A 21,210-nucleotide genomic window follows, 5' to 3' on the forward strand; every position below is an offset into this window, starting at 1 on the left:
GAGCGACGAGGACTAATGCCTAATTACATGCGCGTCTGCTGAACAATGTTCGCAATAGTCACTTTGCGACTACAGAAATCAGTTTATCCACCAAGATGAAGAAGAGACATCTGTGGTCGATGTCGATGATCTTCTTTCCCGATCTGCATCATCCACGTATGTGCGGCCTTGGCGAAATCGTTCGCACCATTTGCCTACTGGTGGATGCGACACTGCCTTTCGCTGACACGCAGCCAGAATTTCATGGTTAATCTTTGTGCAGTTCAGTAGTTTTGTTCACAAGAACTGTACTGTCCGACGTATTTCTTCTTGACAGTACGTTTCCAGTTGCCACTTCACTCACTCATAGTGAAGCACGTGTCATACGTACTACTCTAGAACATGAAATGTGAGAAAACCGGAACAGAAGGCTATAGATACAGCAATACGGAATAGCTCCATAGGCAGCACAGTGCAAGAGGAATGGACGTCTCCGAAAAGGACAATTACTGAAGTGGGAAAGAAAAACCTGTGTACAAAGCAGGTAACTGCGTAGAAACCATAGGTAACAGAAAATATGCTGCAGTTAATCCAGGGAGAGAAAGAAGAACAAACCTGCTCAGGGACATTGAGTAATACAGAAATACAAGTCGCTGAGGGATGAAACAAGTTTCCACAATGAAACATTGTGTCAAAATATGGTAGAAAACCCAAAGAGATTCTGGTCGTATGTAAAGTACACCAGTGGCAAAAACAGTCAATACCGTCACTGCGCGATAGCTATGGAAATGTTACTGATGATGGTGCCACTGAAGCGGAGTTACTAATTACAGTTTTCCGTAATGTCTTTATGAAAGAAGACGAAGTAAATATTCCAGAACTCGAAACCAGAACAGCTGTTAGCATGAGTGACATAAAAACAGATATTTTAGGTGTTGCAAAACAACTCAAATCACTGAAGAAAGCCAAATCTCCCGGTCTAAATGGTACACCAATCAGGTTCCTTTCAGAGTATACAAACACACTACCGCCTTTCTTAGCAATCATATAAAACCGCTCACTTGACGAAAGGTCCGTTCCCAAAGGCAGGAAAGTAGCACAGGTCACATCAATATTCAAGAAAGGAAATAGGAGTAACCCATTGAATTGAAGACCCATATCACTGACCTCAATTAGCTGTAGGATATTGGAGCATATACTGTACTCGAACATTATGAATCACCTTGAAGAAAATGACTTATTGATACGTAACCAGCACGGATTCAGAAAATATAGTTCTTTTGCAACGCAGCTAGCTCTTTATTCCCATGAAGTAATGAGTGCTGTCGACAAGGTATCTCAGATCGATTACATATTCCTAGATTTTCAGAAGACTTTTGATACCGTTCCTCACAAGCGCCTATTAAATTGCTTGCATATGGAGTATCGTTTCAGTTGTGTGACTGGATTCGTGATTTCCACTCAGAGACGTCACAGTTCGTAGTGATGGACTGTAAATCATCGAGTAGAAGAGAAGTAATATCTGGGGTTCCGCAAGGTAGTGTCATAAGCCCTCTGCTGTTCCAGATTTACATAAATGATCTAGGTGATAATATGAGCAGCCCCCTTAGATTGTTTGCAGATGACGCTGAAATTTACCGTCTAGTAAAACCATCAGACGATCAATTCCAATTACAAAATGATCTAGAGAGAATTTCTGTATGGTGCGAAAAGTGGATATTGACACTAAACAAAGAAAAATGAGAGGTCATCCACATGGGTACTACAAGAAATCCGATAAACTTTGGGTATGCGATAAATCGCACAAAGCTAAGGGCTGTCAATTCGACTAAATACCTAGGAATACAGTTACGAGCAACTTAAATTTGAAAGACCACATAATATTGTGGGAAGGTGAAACAAAGACTGCGCTTTGTTACCAGAACACTTAGAGGATGCGACAAACCAACTAAAGAGACAGCCTACATTACACTTGCCCGTCTTCTGCTGCAATATTACAGCGCGGTGTGGGACCCTTACCAGGTATAATTGACGGAGAACATCGAAAAAGTGCAAAGAAGGGCAGCTCGTTTCGTGTTATCGTTAAATAGGGCTGAGATTGTCATTGATATAATTCGCGAGTTGGGGTGGCAGTCACTGAAACAAAGGCGGTCTTCTTTACGGTGAGATCTATTTACGAAATTTCAAACAGCAACTTTCTCTTCTGAATGCGAAAATATTTTGTTGACACCCACCTACGTAGGGAGAAATGTACATCATGATAAAATAAGAGAAATCAGAGCTTGAACGGAAAGATTTAGGTGCTCCCTTTTCTCATGCGCTATTCGAGAAAGTAATGCTAGAGAAGTAGAATGAAAATGGTTCGATGAACCCTCTGCGAGACACTTAAGTGTTAATTGCAGAGTTACCATGTAGATGTAGATGAAGACTGACTCAGAAGATAGTAAAGTCAAAACGACCTTCGGTGAAATTAAAAGCAAGGGTAGTGACATTAAGAGTGCAATGAGTATTCCACTGTTCAATGCAGAGCATCTACATCTACATCTACATTTATACTCCGCAAGCCACCCAACTGTGTGTGGCGGAGGGCACTTTACGTGCCATTGTCATTACCTCCCTTTCCTATTCCAGTCGCGTATGGTTCGCGGGAAGAACGACTGTCTGAAAGCCTCCGTGCGCGCTCTAATCTCTCTAATTTTACATTCGTGATCTCCTCGGGAGGTATAAGTAGGGGGAGCAATATATTCGATACCTCATCCAGAAACGCACCCTCTCGAAACCTGGCGAGCAAGCTACACCGCGATGCAGAGCGCCTCTCTTGCAGAGTCTGCCACTTGAGTTTGTTAAACATCTCCGTAACGCTATCACGGTTACCAAATAACCCTGTGACGAAACGCGCCGCTCTTCTTTGGATCTTCTCTATCTCCTCCGTCAATCCGATCTGGTACGGATCCTACACTGATGCGCAATACTCAAGTATAGGTCGAACGAGTGTTCTGTAAGCCACCTCTTTTGTTGATGAACTACATTTTCTAAGGACTCTCCCAATGAATCTCAACCTGGTACCCACCTTACCAACAATTAATTTTATATGAACATTCCACTTCAAATCGTTCCGCACGCATATTCTCAGATATTTTACAGAAGTAACTGCTACCAGTGTTTGTTCTGCTATCATATAATCATACAATAAAGGATCCTTCTTTCTATGTATTCGCAATACATTACATTTGTCTATGTTAAGGGTCAGTTGCCACTCCCTGCACCAAGTGTCTATCCGCTGCAGATCTTCGTGCATTTCGCTACAATTTTCAAATGCTGCAACTTCTCTGTATATTACAGCATCATCCGCGAAAAGCCGCATGGAACTTCCGACACTATCTACTAGGTCATTTATATATATTGTGAAAAGCAATGGTCCCATAACACTCCCCTGTGGCACGCCAGAAGTTACTTCAACGTCTGTAGACGTCTCTCCATTGACAACAACATGCTGTATTCTGTTTGCTAAAAACTCTTCAATCCAGCCACACAGCTGGTCTGATATTCCGTAGGTTCTTACTTTGTTTATCAGGCCACAGTGAGGAACTGTATCGAACGCCTTCCGGAAGTCAAGAAAAATAGCATCCACCTGGGAGCCTGTATCTAATATTTTGTGGGTCTCATGAACAAATAAAGCGAGTTGTTTCTCACAGGATCGCTGTTTCCGGAATCCATGTTGATTCCTACATAGTAGATTCTGGGTTTCCAAAAACGACATGATACTCGAGCAAAAAACATGTTCTAAAATTCTACAACAGATCGACGTCAGAGATATATGTCTATAGTTTTGCGCATCTGCTCGACGACCCTTCTTGAAGACTGGGACTACCTGTGCTCTTTTCCAATCACTTGGAACCTTCCGTTCCTCTAGAGACTTGCGGTACACGGCTGTTACAAGGGGGGCAAGTTCTTTCGCGTACTCTGTGTAGAATCGAATTGGTATCCCGTCAGGCCCCGTGGACTTTCCTCTGTTGAGTGATTCCAGTTGCTTTTCTATTCCTTGCACACTTATTTCGATGTCAACCATTTTTTCGTTTGTGGAGGATTTAGAGAGGGAACTGCAGTGCGGTCTTCCTCTGTGAAACAGCTTTGGAAAAAGGTGTTTAGTATTTCAGCTTTACGCGTGTCATCCTCTGTTTCAATACCTTCATCATCCCGGAGTATCTGGATATGCTGTTTCGATCCACTTACTGATTTAACGTAAGACCAGAACTTCCTAGGATTTTCTGTCAAGTCGGTACATAGAATTTTACTTTCGAATTCACTGAACGCTTCACGCATAGCCCTCCTTACGCTAACTTTGACATCGTTTAGATTCTGTTTGTCTGAGGGGTTTTGGCTGCGTTTAAACTTTGAGTGAAGCTCTCTTTGCTTTCGCAGAGGTTTCCTAACTTTGTTGTTGTACCACGGTGGGTTTTTCCCGTCCCTCACAGTTTTACTCGGCATGTACCTGTCTAAAACGCATTTTACGATTGCCTTGAATTTTTTCCATAAACACTCAACATTGATAGTGTCGGAACAGAAATTTTCGTTTTGATCTGTTAGGTAGTCTGAAATCTGCCTTCTATTACTCTTGCTAAACAGATAAACCTTCCACCCTTTTTTTATATTCCTATTTACTTCCATATTCAGGGATTCTGCAACGGCCTTATGATCACTGATACCCCGTTCTGCGCTTACAGAGTCGAAAAGTTCGGGTCTGTTTGTTATCAGTAGGTCCAAGATGTTATCTCCACGAGTCGGTTCTCTGTTTAATTGCTCGAGGTAATTTTCGGATAGTGCACTCAGTATAATGTCACTCGATGCTCTGTCCCTACCACCCGTCCTAAACATCTGAGTGTCCCAGTCTATATCTGGTAAATTGAAATCTCCACCTAAGACTATAACATGCTGAGAAAATTTATGTGAAATGTATTCCAAATTTTCTCTCAGTTGTTCTGGCATTAATGCTGTTGAGTCGGGAGATCGGTAAAAGGAGCCAATTATTAACCTAGCTCGGTTGTTGAGTGTAACCTCCACCCATAATAATTCACAGGAACTATCCTCTTCTACTTGACTACAGGATAAACTACTACTAACAGCGACGAACACTCCACCACCGGTTGCATGCAATCTATCCTTTCTAAACACCGTCTGTACCTTTGCAAAAAATTCGGCAGAATTTATCTCTGGCTTCAGCCAGCTTTCTGTACCTAGAACGATTTCAGCTTCGGTGCTTTCTATCAGCGCTTGAAGTTCCGGTACTTTGCAGAGAGCAGATGGTTGGAAAGAGTACACTGAAGGCCTCTAAGAGGCGAAAGATTTGTCTCACGTGATAAACGAACAAACTGGAGTCGATTTAGAAGAGATAGGAAATCAGTATTGGAATCAGACTTTATGAGAGCTTCAGAGGACTTAAGATCAAATAAGGCAGAAGGCATAGATAACATTCCATCAGAGTTTCTAAAATTTTGGGGGGAAGTGGCAAACAAAATGACTACTCACGATGGTGTGTAAAATGTATGAGGCTGACGACATGCAATCTGAATTTCGGTAAAATATCTACACAATTCCGAAGAGTGCAAGAACTTACAAGTGCGAGAATTATCACACAATTAGCCGAACAGCTCATGCATCCCACTTTCTGACAAGAATAAAATACCGAACAATGGGAAAGAAAATTAAGGATGTCTTAGTTGGCGATCGGTTTGGCTTCAGGAAAAATGAATGTTCCAGAGAGGCAATTCTGAGGTTGCGATTGGTTATAGTAGCAAGACAAAAGAAAAATCAAGATTCGTTAAAAGCCTTTCTCGAACTGGAAAAAGCGTTGGACAATGAGAAATTGTGCAAGATGATCGAAATCCTGAGAAAAATAGCGGTAATATACAATACGTACAATAGTCAAGAGGAAATAATGAGAATGGACGACCAAGAACGAAGTGCTCAGATTAAAAAGGCTCTAAGACAAAGATATAGTCTTTTGCCCCCACTGTTCAATCTCTACATCGAAGAAGCAATTACGGAAATAAAAGAAAGTTTCAGGATTGGAATTAAAATTCAAGGTGGAAGGACATCAATAAAAAGATTCGCTGATGACATTGCTATCCTGAGTGAAAGTAATCTGCTGAATAGAATGAGCAGTCTAAAGAGTAAGGAATATGGACTGAAAGTAAATCGAAGAAAGACGAAAGTAATGAGAAGTTGCAGATACGAGGACAGAGAGAAACTTAACATCAGGATTGATGGCCACGAAGTAGATGAAAGTACGGAATTCTCCGACATAGGCAGCGAAATAACCAATGACAGACGGAGAAAGGACAACATTAAAAGCAGATTAGAAATGGCAAAAAGGGCATTCCTGACCAAGACATGTGTACTAATTTTAAACGTAGGCCTTAATCTGAGGTAGAAATTTTTGAATATGTACGTTGGGAGTACAGCGTTGTTTGGTAGTGAAACATGGACTATGGGAAAACCGGAACAGAAGAGAATCGAAGCACTTCAAATATGGTGCTAAAGACGAATGTAGAAAATTAGATGGACCGATAAAGTAAGGAATGAGGAGTGTGTGCGCAGAATCGGAGAGGAGAGGAATATATGGAAAACACTGATAATGAGAATGGACAGGACGATTGTACATCTGTTAAGACAGCAGGGAATGACTTCCAAGTTACTGTAGGGAGCTGTAGAGGTCAAAAACTATAGTAGAAGACAGAGACTGGAATACATCCAGCAAATAATTGAGGACGTAGGTTGCAAGTGCTACCCTGTGATCAAGTGGTTGGCAGAGGAGAGGAATTCGTGGGGGGTCGCATCAAATCAGTCAGAAGACTGATGACTCGTAAGTAGTACCTATTGAGCTTCTAAGCTGACTATTTTGCCATACTGACCTCTTTGCTTGAATAATGTATAAGGGCGCAATCCATCGACTCCTTTAAGATATCAGTGGCTGCGACAGACGAAAATTTTGTTCTGCAGCCCGTAAGCCGTAACACGTTCAAGAAGGTCGATGCAGATATTTTTTACACATCTGGGGGACATGGTAATATCCACTACTGCCCAAAACAAGGAATATTTTTAATTATTCTTTGACTTACATCATCTTCCAAAGATCGTATAAGAAGGGACTCATAAAACAATCACCGCAGATGGAATCGCACACGCAACATTAACACTACTGGCCCATTTGCATCATGTCAATCAAATAACCTTTTAGATGAATACCAGTCGGGTTTCAGGCAAAATCGGAGCACGACGACGGCTCTTGTAAAAGTGACTGACAGATTGAGACAATAAACTACAGGTGCCCTTGCTAAACTCCCTTGACAAAATTTTTCTTGAAATGCTGAACAAACGCTACACTCTTACCTCGCGTTCCGTCAGCTGTGTAATTATTGGCACAAAGAGGTAACATCGGAGAGATGTAGTATCATTGGTCACATAAGGATGAGTATTCTTCTCATCATGTGTTAATTATGTATCAACTACTCTCCTCCATTGCAAATATCACCTACACGTTGCCGACGTTCACTTATAACTAAGTGCAAGTCCAACAAACTCGTGCACAGCCATCTAGCATCTAAATGCTAATTTAGCTGTCTTATCTGAGTGAGCGCAAACACAAGTTTGAAACTTAACCCATTCAAAATGCAAGCAGCCTTAGCCGCTCAGAAAACACTTATTACCACGCACTGCAGAGCCTTTCTTCCACGCTTCATGCTAAAATCCACAAAAATAATCTTCTCCTCATATGCAAGAAACTTGGATTCTGGTCCATCACTGGGACTAGACTGATCACACAACTGCAGTATTCGTCACGACAGAAATATAAAAATAATTTCTTTTACAGCTTACAAACAAGCTCTTAGAGTCGCTAATAATCCCCTTACTTCGTTATGGTAATGCTATGGTCCAAAGACTTTCGTAAGGAAGCTCACACAGGGTAGAAATGGTGATGAATGCTTGTGTGCGACACATTTGTGACGTACCAAATTACTCTGAGCAATATGGGACTTAACATCCGTGGTCATCAGTCCCCCAGAACTTAGAACTACTTAAACCTAACTAACCTAAGGACATCACACACATCCATGCCCGAGGCAGGATTCGAACCTGCGACCGTAGCGGTCACGCGGTTCCAGACTGAAGCGCCTTTAACCGCACGGTCACACCGGCCGGCCTGTGACGTACCGTTTCGCTGTTTAGATTACGCCACTCCCACCCACGACCTGTTGTCGTGGCTACGTGGTGATAAGCTTAGAGACTGTTGTACTCTGTCGTCTTCTCTGTCATAGCACTCCTTCTTATTCATCTTCAGTTCTTACTCTACTTTCGGAACAGCGCAGCAGAAATACTCGTGGTTAACCATCACATACCAGTGTCATGTTCCCCAAATCATTTGATGTATCAGGGACCCAAAATTGTAACAATGGTCCTAAAAAACCAGAGAAATTGAGTTCCTTCCTAGCTTGAAAAGACAATTAATGGCCCACCTTCAGTTACAACAGCGATCGCTCCCATTTACTAGTCTGTAGCTCCCTCTTTTCGTTTCCCCCTCCCTCACCACTTTCCACTTTCCCATCTTGGGAGAGTTCTATGTTTCAAATTTGTTGTTTCCTAGAAGTCATTGCCACTATCATTTCAAATTTCACCTCTTTCTTTATCACTTCCTCTTCTATTACACTAAATATGTATTCTAATTTTCTATCTACATCTACATCTACATCTACATTTATACTCCGCAAGCCACCCAACGGTGTGTGGCGGAGGGCACTTTACGTGCCACTGTCATTATCTCCCTTTCCTGTTCCAGTCGCGTATGGTTCGCGGGAAGAACGACTGTCTGAAAGCCTCTGTGCGCGCTCTAATCTCTCTAATTTTACATTCGTGATCTCCTCGGGAGGTATAAGTAGGGGGAAGCAATATATTCGATACCTCATCCAGAAACGCACCCTCTCGAAACCTGGCGAGCAAGCTACACCGCGATGCAGAGCGCCTCTCTTGCAGGGTCTGCCACTTGAGTTTGTTAAACATCTCCGTAACGCTATCACGGTTACCAAATAACCCTGTGACGAAACGCGCCGCTCTTCTTTGGATCTTCTCTATCTCCTCCGTCAACCCGATCTGGTACGGATCCCACACTGATGAGCAATACTCAAGTATAGGTCGAACGAGTGTTTTGTAAGCCACCTCCTTTGTTGATGGACTTCATTTTCTAAGGACTCTCCCAATGAATCTCAACCTGGTACCCGCCTTACCAACAATTAATTTTATATGATCATTCCACTTCAAATCGTTCCGCTCGCATACTCCCAGATATTTTACAGAAGTAACTGCTACCAGTGTTTGTTCCGCTATCATATAATCATACAATAAAGGATCCTTCTTTCTATGTATTCGCAATACATTACATTTGTCTATGTTAAGGGTCAGTTGCCACTCCCTGCACCAAGTGTCTATCCGCTGCAGATCTTCCTGCATTTCGCTACAATTTTCTAATGCTGCAACTTCTCTGTATACTACAGCATCATCCGCGAAAAGCCGCATGGAACCTCCGACACTATCTACTAGGTCATTTATATATATCTAATTTATATCACTCTTAATGCCCATTACTGTAATCATTATTCTTAATTTTATCGTCAATTTATTGCCACTGCTATTACTATTATTATTGCTAATATTATTATTTTTGTTGTTATTATTCCTATGAATGTTTTTGTTATATCTTTGGTATCTGTCGTTCCTGGTCGATGTAGTAGGGGCCTTAAGGCCCTAATCTAGTCACACCAAATAAGCAGTAAGGAAATAAGTAAATAAATTTGAATGAATCACGTACTGAAGAATTTCAGTTTTTTTTAAACTTAGCTATGTATTTGTTTACATGACTGTATTTCTTCAGGTCTTATTAATTTCTTCATACTAACTTCGTTGGGTACTGGTAGTATAAAATTTTTGGGACACAGGAAACAGAAAACAGTAATCAAACTGTTTCACCTTTTGAAATGAATAAGGCTGAGGGAGTCATCTTCAATGTGCAGGATCCTTGAGTATCATTCCTCATCCATGGCACACACATATCAGCTTGTATATGCTGATGAGCCGTGGTGATCTCTCGAGGAACTGGGGTAACGTTTTTTAATTTATTCTACATAAGAATTGAGTGAAGATTCTACAATAATATTTTTGCTGTTAATTAATAATGTGAGAACTTTTCCACTCACTGGACTGCCTTTTTAAGATCAGATCAAACTCTCTAGCTGATGTTCCTTCAGTAAGTGTGATATGCTACAATCTCGCTTCAGCTCCAACATTTAGCTTTGATTCAGTAAGGTAGCAATGAAGTTTAGATTGGTAGATCATGTGGATAATGAGGTGGTACTGAATAGAATTGGGGAGAAGAGGAACTTACGGCAAAACTTGACTAGAAAATGGCATCGTTTGGTAGGAAATGTTCTGAGGCATCAAGCGATCACAAATTTAGTATTGGATGGAAGGGTGGAGGGTATAAATCGTAGAGGGAGACAAACAGATGGAAACGCTGAGCAGATTCAGAAGCATGTAGATTGCAGTAGTTACTTGGAGATTAAAAGGCTTGCCCAGGATAGAGTGGCATGGAGAGTTTCATCAACCAACTCTCTGGACTGAAGAGCACAACAAGAGAAGTGTAGCAACTTGTTTTCAGTTGTCAAGTACGGAGGAATCGATCGAGTAGAGATGTTTTCTCCCACAGAAACGATTTATTTTAAATTGAGGAAGCGACATAAACGGGATTCCTCTGATCTCAGTTATTTCCTTAGATGCTGCATGGTGATGTTCTTAAAGAGCTTCTGTCAAACGTTCCACGCAATGTTCACCGGTAAACATTTTTGAGTTTGTGAACGTTGTTCTTTGGTTATGTCCATACAACGTCCAAGATAGCAATCAGGCCAGCGTGAAATTTTTATTGTATTCTCTCTTAAATCATCACCAAATTCACTTTAAAGTCATGGATATCGTATTGTACAGCTTTGATTTTCGACGCGCAGAGAGTAGGTTAATCATGGAGACTCCATATCACAACCACTTCAATTACAAAAGGTGTTTCATCGAGGAAGAAAAAATAGAATTAAAATACACTTGCTCTCTAAACATGTGTAATATTCACTGTCATTTCATCATGCAGTCGACGGTTGTACTGATTTGAAATGGTCTCATGTACTGCTTGTACAAAGATTAAGACTAGTGTGAATACCAAAAAGTAGAAAAGATTTTTCCTTTCAAACTATGAAAAGATTCTCTTGTATGTATGGTGTTCGGTAACTTGCAAAAATCGAAAATATTCCTGATGTGGCGTATATCAAGTTAACTGTGACTCTGATAATGTGAATTCGCTATGATTTGCATAAAAAATATTTATTGAAATGTCTCGCACACAACTGGACAGAGAAAAACTAGGAAACATGTCAAATAAGAATTTTCTGGAAATGGAAAGGAGACGCTTAAGGTTCAAATGGCTCAAATGGCTCTGAGAACTGTGGCCATCAGTCCCCTGGAACTTAAAACTACTTAAACATAACTAACCTAAGAACATCACACACATCCATGGCAGAGGCAGGATTCAAACCTGTGACTGTAGCGGTCACAAGTTCCAGACTGAAGAGCCAAGAACCACACAGCCACACCGGACGGCGCTTAAGGTTCAAGCACTGATATTTACTCTGTTAATTACGATACCACCCTGGAAATACTAAAACTAAATTCTGACGATGCCAGCATGTTGAGCTGAATTAACTGAAACAATGCTTATTAAATTGTAAGCGGAATTACGGAAAATGAAACATTGTACAATCATAAAAGTGCCTCTGTCGGATAAACCTTTCACTAAGGAAAGTGAAATATGCATGCCTATTTGCTGATAAAATGCTACTTTAATTCCATAACCCAGCAGCAATAAGAATATGCAACAGAGAATAGATGAGTGACGCGAAAGACTATCTAGTCTTAGAATTACAATAAAACCAACCTTAACAAAACTTACCTTATACACCTGGCCAATAGTATACAGATTGATTTTAGACAAATAATATATTGATTGACAAGTAAAGTATAGAATATGAAGGAGTTGAAAGGTAACTATTACGCGAAACCGACCATCAAAATTAAATTTTAAAGTAATAGTGAATGTTTCTATGTTATTTGTGATATCAAACATGTTCATTAAAAAATTACGGTTATTCTACTTTTTACCTGTGGAAGATTCACTAGCTTATTTGTTTCAGTTGTAAATATTTGTCATGTATTATTGTTTTTCTGACATTTTCTAGATACTGGAGGACTCCCACACTAGGGATCAATTGGAATGAAAGTAAATCTAATGTACTCTAATCTGTGTCATTATCCTTTCGAACGTCTAGACTCGCTATGCAGAACCTCACCTGATATAGCTGCATATATGTTACATGGTTTGCTTTTCAGTCTGAGGAAATAAAGTATGGCAGGGTGAAATGGACAGGCGAGAAGAAACAAAAACTTGTTGAATGAAAAACTAGGTTACATGTCCACATATTTTATTGACGTTATAAAATTCTACATCAATAGTCAACAAGAAACAAAACTTACACACAAACATAGTCGAAGATAATACTGTACATAATGCTCTAGCACATTGACAACTGGCAACATACAACAGTAACTGAACAGCAGAAGGTTCAGACGCCTGATGCCTCATTTCAACTTGAGGTACAGAACATTTCGAAATTATCAGTGACTCTGCTCCCTTCCAAAGTTTGCTGGAAAAGTAGACTCGAATTGTAGATGAAATCATGGAAAAGCAGTAGTATAATTTGGGAGAACGAAAACACAGGAGACTGCAGTTAAATTATTACCAGTTCCTTTTATTGCAACATGGTATATTTCGATTATTAACTTCGAAATAAATCGAGTTACAATAAAAGGCTGAAGATAATTTAATTGCAGCCTAAAACTGGAAAATACATCTTTATGTTGTAAAATGCTTTGTGTCTATTGGGATCAGATACAAAGCAAATACTTTGGCACATGTTCCATGAAAGTTCAGTTTTTCTCAAACGCCTCATTAATCAGCGTACTTACATTTGATGAGCGTGCAAAATTCACGTCATAGTTGAGAGATAATTGAGCGACAATTAGGTTCAATAAAATTCACGTATGGCAGTAAGTGTAATTACGACCAACTACGCTGGCGAAACATCTGTTTCTGTACTGTAATTTATCATAGACAGTCACTAAGAAGAATTTTAACTAATGAGACATTATTCATTTACCAAAAGAGGCTCTAATGCTGATACTGGAAGGACCAGGTTCGTAGCCTAGTTGATGCGCACAAGCTCAGGTTGCTTGTAAGAGTAGATGGGAGCGCCGGCAGGATGCAGGTCCTGGTACTGGAAGCGCGCCAGGTAGCCGGGGGTGAGCGCTGGCTGCTGCAGGGCAGACAGCTCACTGGAGGCGGCGCGCTGCTGCTGCTTGGGGGCGGCGGAGACGGGGGCGGGACCGTGGGCGTAGGCGATGCGCTGCAGGCGGCCGTCTGGCTGCAGCACGTAGTACACGCCGCTCTCCTCCGCCTCACGCAGCTCCGCTCTGCCGTACTGTGGGCGGATGAAGCAATGTAAAGTACTTGAAGGATGTTGCAGTGAATTCGGTATGCCGTTTCTTCCAACAGTAAGTCGTTTATGGACCAAATTTTGTACGTTGTTTTCGAGATGATTGAGTTTGTGCAAAGGAGAGGGGCGATTAAGAACAACAAGAAGTATTTACGGGCTATACTAAGACGTGTCAAGTATACACTGTGAGACAGCTTGTGGAATGGAGTAAGCAGTAAAAATGGTTCAAATGGCTCTGAGCACTATGGGACTTAAAAGTCATCAGTCCCCTATAACTTAGAACTACTTAAACCTAACTAACCTAAGGACATCACACACGTCCATGCCCGAGGCAGGATTCGAACCTGCGACCGTAGCGGTCGCGCGGTTCCAGACTGTAGCGCCTAGAACCGCTCGGCCACCCCGGCCGGCCCGAGTAAGCAGTAAGGAAATTATTCCAGGCTCGAAGTTTATTCTCTCATTTTTCTTTATTTTTATTTTTAGTTTGTTATTTCTGCAGATATTGTCTGCTTATAGTATTACCAACAGGTTATCAAAAGGATTTTGTACTGAAACTATTCAGCATACCTAAACCCACGTTTTCACAGGGGCTCATATGCTCAGGCAGCCGTCGTCAGTGTTTGGGCCGTTTTTGGTTGCAGTCGTTATCTCTTTTTCAGTACAGTTGTCATAACTTTCTACGTTGAAGAAAATATCGGTATAGGTGTTGTACTTGCCCACCGGATATCTCAAGTTAATGGTACTGACAAAAATGGGATGAGAAAAAAACCGATTGTTGCTACACTTTATCATAGGTCAGTAAATGATACTCTGCAGCACGATTACCGTTCTGATAGTTAATGGGAATGGAAGCAAGTTGACAGGAACGATATACTGGATACTTTTGATCAATATCCATGACTGAAGTTATTTTCACCATTTCTTACGTTTACAAACATATAACTCACGACAGTTTGATGGTGAGATGCCGTGGAGTTTATACGCAGAACAATCATGAAGCCTGCGTTCATTTATTTTGGTTTATGTCCAAAACACGTGTTTTCGAGTGTCAAAGATGTCCACTTGATAACATTTGGGAGTCGATAACTTTTAATGACGCATTTACGGGTGTCCATCACACCATGAAAGTCATGGAATTCGTTATTGGCACCACGTCTAGCTCATTCGCGACGGAAATGTACGAGAAACGGCTGAAGCGTTCGGAGCAGCGCTCGTTCTAGACCAGCGTCGAGGCGAGAACAGTGGATACAGGGACTCGCGCTAGAGAAAATTATATCTTCGACGAGGAGAAGGATTCAATGATGGCTCAGGGCCAATAGTTTAATAGTAATTTCAAAATTTATAATGTTATACACAAAGAAATAGAACTCTAAACCTTAATGTGCATTTCTGGAGACCATTTTCCAGATTGGTTCGCATGAGTAAAGAAAAAGTGATACACCGTAAAACTGATTGCCGCTTTGGATTGAATGGAACAGATACTTTTAATTTTTACGTGAACCTCAACAACATTACATTTTTCATTATGTTTGTTATTTATTTACATTCAGAAGCGAACACATAAGTCAATTTAATACCTACGCGGTCAAGCGGCCACCATTTTCAATTGCACTTCAGGATATTTTATTTTCAAGTTCACGCCATACAGACTTTAATTCTGATAGTGTAATGTGTAATTTTGATTGCAGAGCTATACTTCATCTTCATTCGTGCGAACCGTTTAGCTACGCAGTCCGCGTTGAGATATCTTGAGCGCCATTTTGTGCTGCACAGGCTCATCAGTGTACTGGCCAAACATTATTTACGTAGTATTCAAGATATGTGGCTCTACTTGTTAATAAGGATTTGTATGAGAATGTAACTTACTACAGTACAAGCGTTGAAGATTATAATGATACAAGACTCCGAGACCAGGAAACACCCTTAATAAATAATCCTGTTAATGAGCAACTTAATAAGAAAAATTACGTGATTCAGGCGAGGGCTGCTTACATCAAATAAAACTAGATTACCTCCGACAAGCCAACTGGAAGCAAGAGTTTCACTTACGTTGTATGGGGCAGCCACAGTCGTGGTAGGGGCCTCAGTAGTGGTGGTGGCAGCTTCTGTGGTGGTGGGGGCAGACGTTGTGAACGTGGGAAGGCGGTAGATGTCTGTCAGGCGAGAGGAGTCCTGTGCGGGAATGAAGAACTGTGGACGGAAGAGGGCCGCAGAGAATCCGGAGAATGACTGCGGAGCCGCGAATGACGGCTGCGCCTGTAATTGGGCGAATGCCTGTGGTTGTTGCTGCTGCTGAGGCTGGCGGAAGGGCGCTCCGTAGTTGGTGGAGGGTGCTTCACTCGCTGCCATCGCCGCTAGCGACGCCACAGTGAAGAGCAGTAGGGCCTGAATCAGACAGTATGAGAAAAAAGTTAGCAAAATGGTCGCGTCATTCATCACTTCAACCAGGGCAGGCTAACCACAGGTTATGTCACAGATCGGTTTTTCCTACAAAACGCTGTAATGTCTTAGGTTGCAGGTGCACCACTTTGTTCTTGATTTCTATAACATGAGAATCTTCCTCAAGTAATACTTTACTTACGTTGGAACTCATGTTCACAATCCTTTTACGCAACTGCTGCGCAATATTAACATACAATCCATTTGTGATTTGGTAGGACGAAGTCACACGTCTTTGAATTTCTACATGTATTTTTTATTTATTATCAGGTTATCATTGGGCATATTAAGTCATCTTCACGTTAAAATGTAATTTTATCTGTGGGCCCAACATTCAGCTAATGATGACACAGGAAGTCAAAATATCAAAGAAGCATTACTCATCAAAAATACAATCTATGGACAAAAAATGAAATACGTGGCTTTCGTGAAGTACGAAATACCAGTTACGAAAATTAATCTACAACTACTGTTCATGCAATACTGAATTCCCAGGTGAAAGTGGTGATTTCTTTAATGGTTGCTCAAATTTATTGTGAACTGTAGTTCGCTTTCTATTAATATTGTCGCGTTACTGAAAGTGCACTGCTAGATCACATAGAGGTCACTTGAGTCTCACTACTGATTGTTTGTATGCTTTGGATGCTCTGTGTCACTGCATTATACGAGTATCTATAGGTAAGTCTCGTTGAAATATGTACTTGTGCGAAATTCTTCATTTTATCCAACGGATATGTACATCTGGGATGTATTAAAGTTTATTTGTGGCACAGTATTTGCCGCAACGAAATGTTAAAAACAAATTGCGAAAAAACACATTTCGAGCAAGAGATTACGGATCAGGTTGTCAGTTGACGAAGAAGTGTGGTTGATTGATTAAGGGAAGAATATTTTGCCGACTTAGTTTCCTACAGTATCTTGTAATTGCTTTCGTGAAACAGACGAGGTAAATATACAACTATAAACAGCAGGACTGCTCATTCTGGTACAGAATCGAGGAAAACAAATGTTGTGGTTTTACACAGCAAGATATGTGGAAAGCTAGAAAGAAAGGGGAAAAAATGCAAAATATAAATAATTACCAGAGTAGACTCTCATATTTGATTTTCATTTAGTGTGCATTTTTAATGAGGACGTAGACAGGTACTTACTTAAGCGTGCCAGTGTCAAAGTTTTTCTGGAACATAATTGCAAATCCACGTGTAAGCGAGTCTAAATGTAGTTTTCCTTTAGTTTTATTTGGCGTAGTGGCCCGATAACTGGTTTGAGTTACCTAATTAGGAACGAATTTATCTCCACGCACATATATATAAAGGTAATAAAGAAGTAATTACTTGCAAACATTTCACCTTCGGCTCTTGTAGTATAAATTAGAATTACAGTCTATTACATGAGGGTATTCCTCGATTTTGTATCCACTTCCTGCTAAAACTCAAATTAATTGAAAGTTCTCTACAGTCAGAGGCGACTGCCGCGAATCTTCAGCTCTATCCTATTTCAGTATTTATCCCGACCCGCATAGCTCATTCAAGTTATCGTCCAGCATCTCTAACTTCTCCCAGCGGACGTAAAATATATCCTGTGTCTCTGATCAACGCACTATTTGCTGTTATACAACTATGTATGTAACAGGAAATGATCAAAAATTGCTGCTTTAGCACTTTGTCATTCAAATGGCTGATTTTCAGCGTGTTATGGTATACTGTCGTAACATGAGCTGTGCTGAAACCCCTAAGAGGTTTTAGAAAACGCTCAAAACTTTATTGTAGAGTGGATGTTTGTTCAGTAATCTCCAGATTCTTGTGAATTAATCCCACAGCAGTACAGCCATCTAGCGTAATCTGCCCAGTTAAAAACATGAAAAAAATTCTTTACTTTTCAGCATCGTATTCATTGTTGTTCAATCGACTGGCCACTGAAACTGACCTACACGCCTGAATGTAAGTTGTTAACCCGACGACAGACGTTATCATTTTGAACCAATATGTTATTGTAGAGATGAGGGGATATCTACATATAATCCAATATTTCTCTATACATTTATTGAATTTTACTTAACTTTCCAGTTCTTGTCTAATATATCCGAAGTGATTGCAAGAAAATGACCTCAGCTCCTTTCTTCTGCGTAATGTGTTTTCAGCAATGTAACATGTACAAATACAGGCGAGATGTTAAAAGCTATAGCTCGATATTGTAATTCCTCCGGGTCGGACATGCTAGTGATTCAGTGTGTAATGTGCTTCATCTGCGTTGTGTATAAATATAGCCGCAGCGCATCCATAAAATGACTCACCTGCATGGTCGTTGAGTGTGCGAGCTTGGGAGACCGGGTGGATGTGGTGCCGGACAGCTGTATCGGCTGCCTTTTATATCTGAGGGATCTCCGTGACGCCGATGCCACAACCGCGTCACGGGCGAGCCCAGAAGCGCGTATTGCGCGCCTGCGTGTCAAGGCCGCAGCGCGATGCGTGTGCGTTACACGACGCTGCGGCCACGCGCTCTGGGACAGCTCCAGCACTGGCGGAGGTGTCTGAGGACAGCCAGCCTACGCCTCGTCATGTTGGTAGGTATCGAGAAAGTCCTCCTACCTTATGTTATTAGTATTGTGATCTTGTATTGTATTGGAGCTGAATAGAAAGCCATACAGCCGGTGGTTTACACAGACCACCTGTAAAACTGTGATGATGTCTCTCCAACCATCAACTGCCAGTTGTTTATGTTGCCCACTGACACATCGTGTATACGGATGGTTTCAACCCTTCACCATTAGCTAAGGCCTGAAAATGGTGCACTGAAGCACAGAAACAGGTAGCCAGACAATAAATGATATTATAAGGAAGGCTGTAGGTGTTCCACTTCCTTATGCAAGTGAACGGCTGGCCGAGTGGTTCTAGGTGCTTCAGCCTGGAACAGCGCGACTGCTACGGTCGCAGGTTCGAATCCTGCCTCGGCCATGGATTTGTGTGACGTCCTTAGGTTGGTTAGGTTTAAGTGGTTCTAAGTTCTAGGGGACTGATGACCTCAGATGTTGAGTCCCATAGTGCTCAGAGCCATTTGAACCATTTTTAAGTGAACGGCCCCCAGAACTCCGATCACAAGGATGGACATACAAACTTGAAGTACACAGAGGGCACATGATACGAGCTTTACTAGATGTATATGTAACATTAGCTGACATATACATACCTAGTAAAGCTCGTATCATGCGATTCCGCTTGCACTTGCTTAAGTGTACACCTGGTGATGGAAATAAATCCGAAACACGTTGAGTGAGCAATCTTAGCAATAAAGTCATTTTTCACCGGCCCTATGAAATTTTTGAAGCAAGCTGTTCAGCTGCAGTGCAGTACTGCATTATAATATAATCGTGGTCTCCTCTCTCCTATGTGATTTGATGCCCCAACTATGTGTATGTCATTAACATTTTTACACAATGAGATTTTCACTCTGTAGCGGAGTGTGCGCTGATATGAAACTTCCTGACAGATTAAAACTGTGTACCGGCCAAAATCTCGAACTCCGGATCTTTGCCTTTCGCGTGAAAGTGCTCTACCAACTGAGTTACCCAAGTACGACTCACGCCCCCTCCTCACAGCCGTACTTCTGCCAGTACCTCGTCTCCTACCTTCCAAACTTTACAGAAGGTTCGCAGGAGAGCTTCTGTAAAGTTTGGAAGGTAGGAGGCGAGGTACCGGCAGAAGTAAGGCTGTGAGGAGGGGGCGGGGGTCGTGCTTGGGTAGCTACGTTGGCAGAGCACTTGCCCGCTAAAGGCGGGTTAAGGATTACACTTGTTAAGGATTACATGGCGTTTTACCGTGGCTTTGTTTGTGTGCTAGTTGTAGTTTGAAAAGATCGTGTTTCTCAGTATTTACTGACAGTCAATTTTGAACGCAGCATCATTAGCAGACAGTGATATTTACTATCTTCTTCTGTCTCACTGAAACTTTTTTATAGGAATGCCTTGGGGCAGATTCGTGTCGATACTGTTAAAATATTGTTCCTTTAAAAGCCAATTTTGGGTTTGTGTCAGCTATCTGGTCTATTATATGTGCTAAGAGCTTGTTATACGCATATTGTATAGTGCTATTCGTAATGTGGGAATTTATGTGTGGGTGTAAAGACGGGGGTTTTTAATTGGTGCAGTAATGAGGCCCGAAAAAATTTTGCGATGCGCCTTGTTGGTTATTGCATCTTGAATTATTCTGTGTAAAAGAAGTTCTTAAGCGTGTTAGTATCTAGTGCCTATTAAGTTAGGGATTTTGTGTCAGCTTGTTACATTACCCATTCATCGCTGGTATCTTGTATGAAAAGCCAGAATTTAAGCAAATTTGTAAGATACGTTGAAGGTTAGTTCCACTACTGGTGCAATATTGATGATGCTACTGTCTTCCCTGACGTTTTTGGTGTTAATGCTTTGGTTACTATTAATGTACACGAACCAATATTTTCCCCTTATAATAATTGACTCTCTCGGTAAGCGATTAATATTTCAGTGGTTGTATTTGTTAACAGAGTCTCTAATACGCAGTACCATTGCCATATTACAATGATGCATTCACAACTTCGAGCCACTTCTAGTCCACAGCTTCTGCAGCTACTAAATTCCACCGATCCAAATGTTTTATTGCAAATGTTATGCTATAGAGCCCCTTATTAACGCTATGTTCATGGTGCAAAGAGGATAAACATTGACTTTGTAAATGTAGAGTACTCCTCACCTCGTTTGTGAAACGGAACAGCTGGCGCTAAAGTGGTTCATACATTAATACTATAACACAATACCTCTTACGGAATAAAATGTGAATACCGTAAATATATCAAAATGTAATATATAATATAAAATATAATATATGGCCATTCAATTTGCTACACCAAGAAGAAATGCAGAGGATGAACGGGTAGTCATTGGACAAATATATTATACTAGAACTGACATGTGATAACATTTTCGCGCAATTTGGGTGCAAAGATCCTGAGAAATCAATACCCAGAACAACCACCTCTGGCCGTAATAACGCCCTTGATACATCTGGGCATTGAGTCAAACAGAGCTTGGATGGCGTGTACAGGTACAGCTGCCCATGCAGCTTCAACGCGATACCACTGTTCATCAAGATTAGTGACTGCCGCATTGTGACGAGACAGTTCCTAG

The 21,210-nt window shown here is 41.2% G+C and overlaps 1 protein-coding gene across 2 annotated transcripts in view; it reads right to left on the reverse strand.

The window, feature by feature from the left end:
• Positions 1–21,210, reverse strand: part of LOC126183305 (uncharacterized) — a 162,512-nt gene that overhangs the window by 68,753 nt on the left and 72,549 nt on the right. Inside the window, exon 1 of one of the 2 annotated variants that reach the window (XR_007536719.1) lies at positions 15,669–15,915. The exons of the other annotated variant lie outside the window; for it this stretch is intronic. The gene's annotated coding sequence lies outside the window, so the exon portion shown is untranslated. Of the gene's footprint in view, positions 1–15,668; positions 15,916–21,210 lie in introns of those variants that run through there. 2 annotated transcript variants of the gene reach the window in all.

Source organism: Schistocerca cancellata, chromosome 1 (genome assembly GCF_023864275.1).
Source record: "Schistocerca cancellata isolate TAMUIC-IGC-003103 chromosome 1, iqSchCanc2.1, whole genome shotgun sequence".
NCBI lineage: Eukaryota > Metazoa > Arthropoda > Insecta > Orthoptera > Acrididae > Schistocerca > Schistocerca cancellata.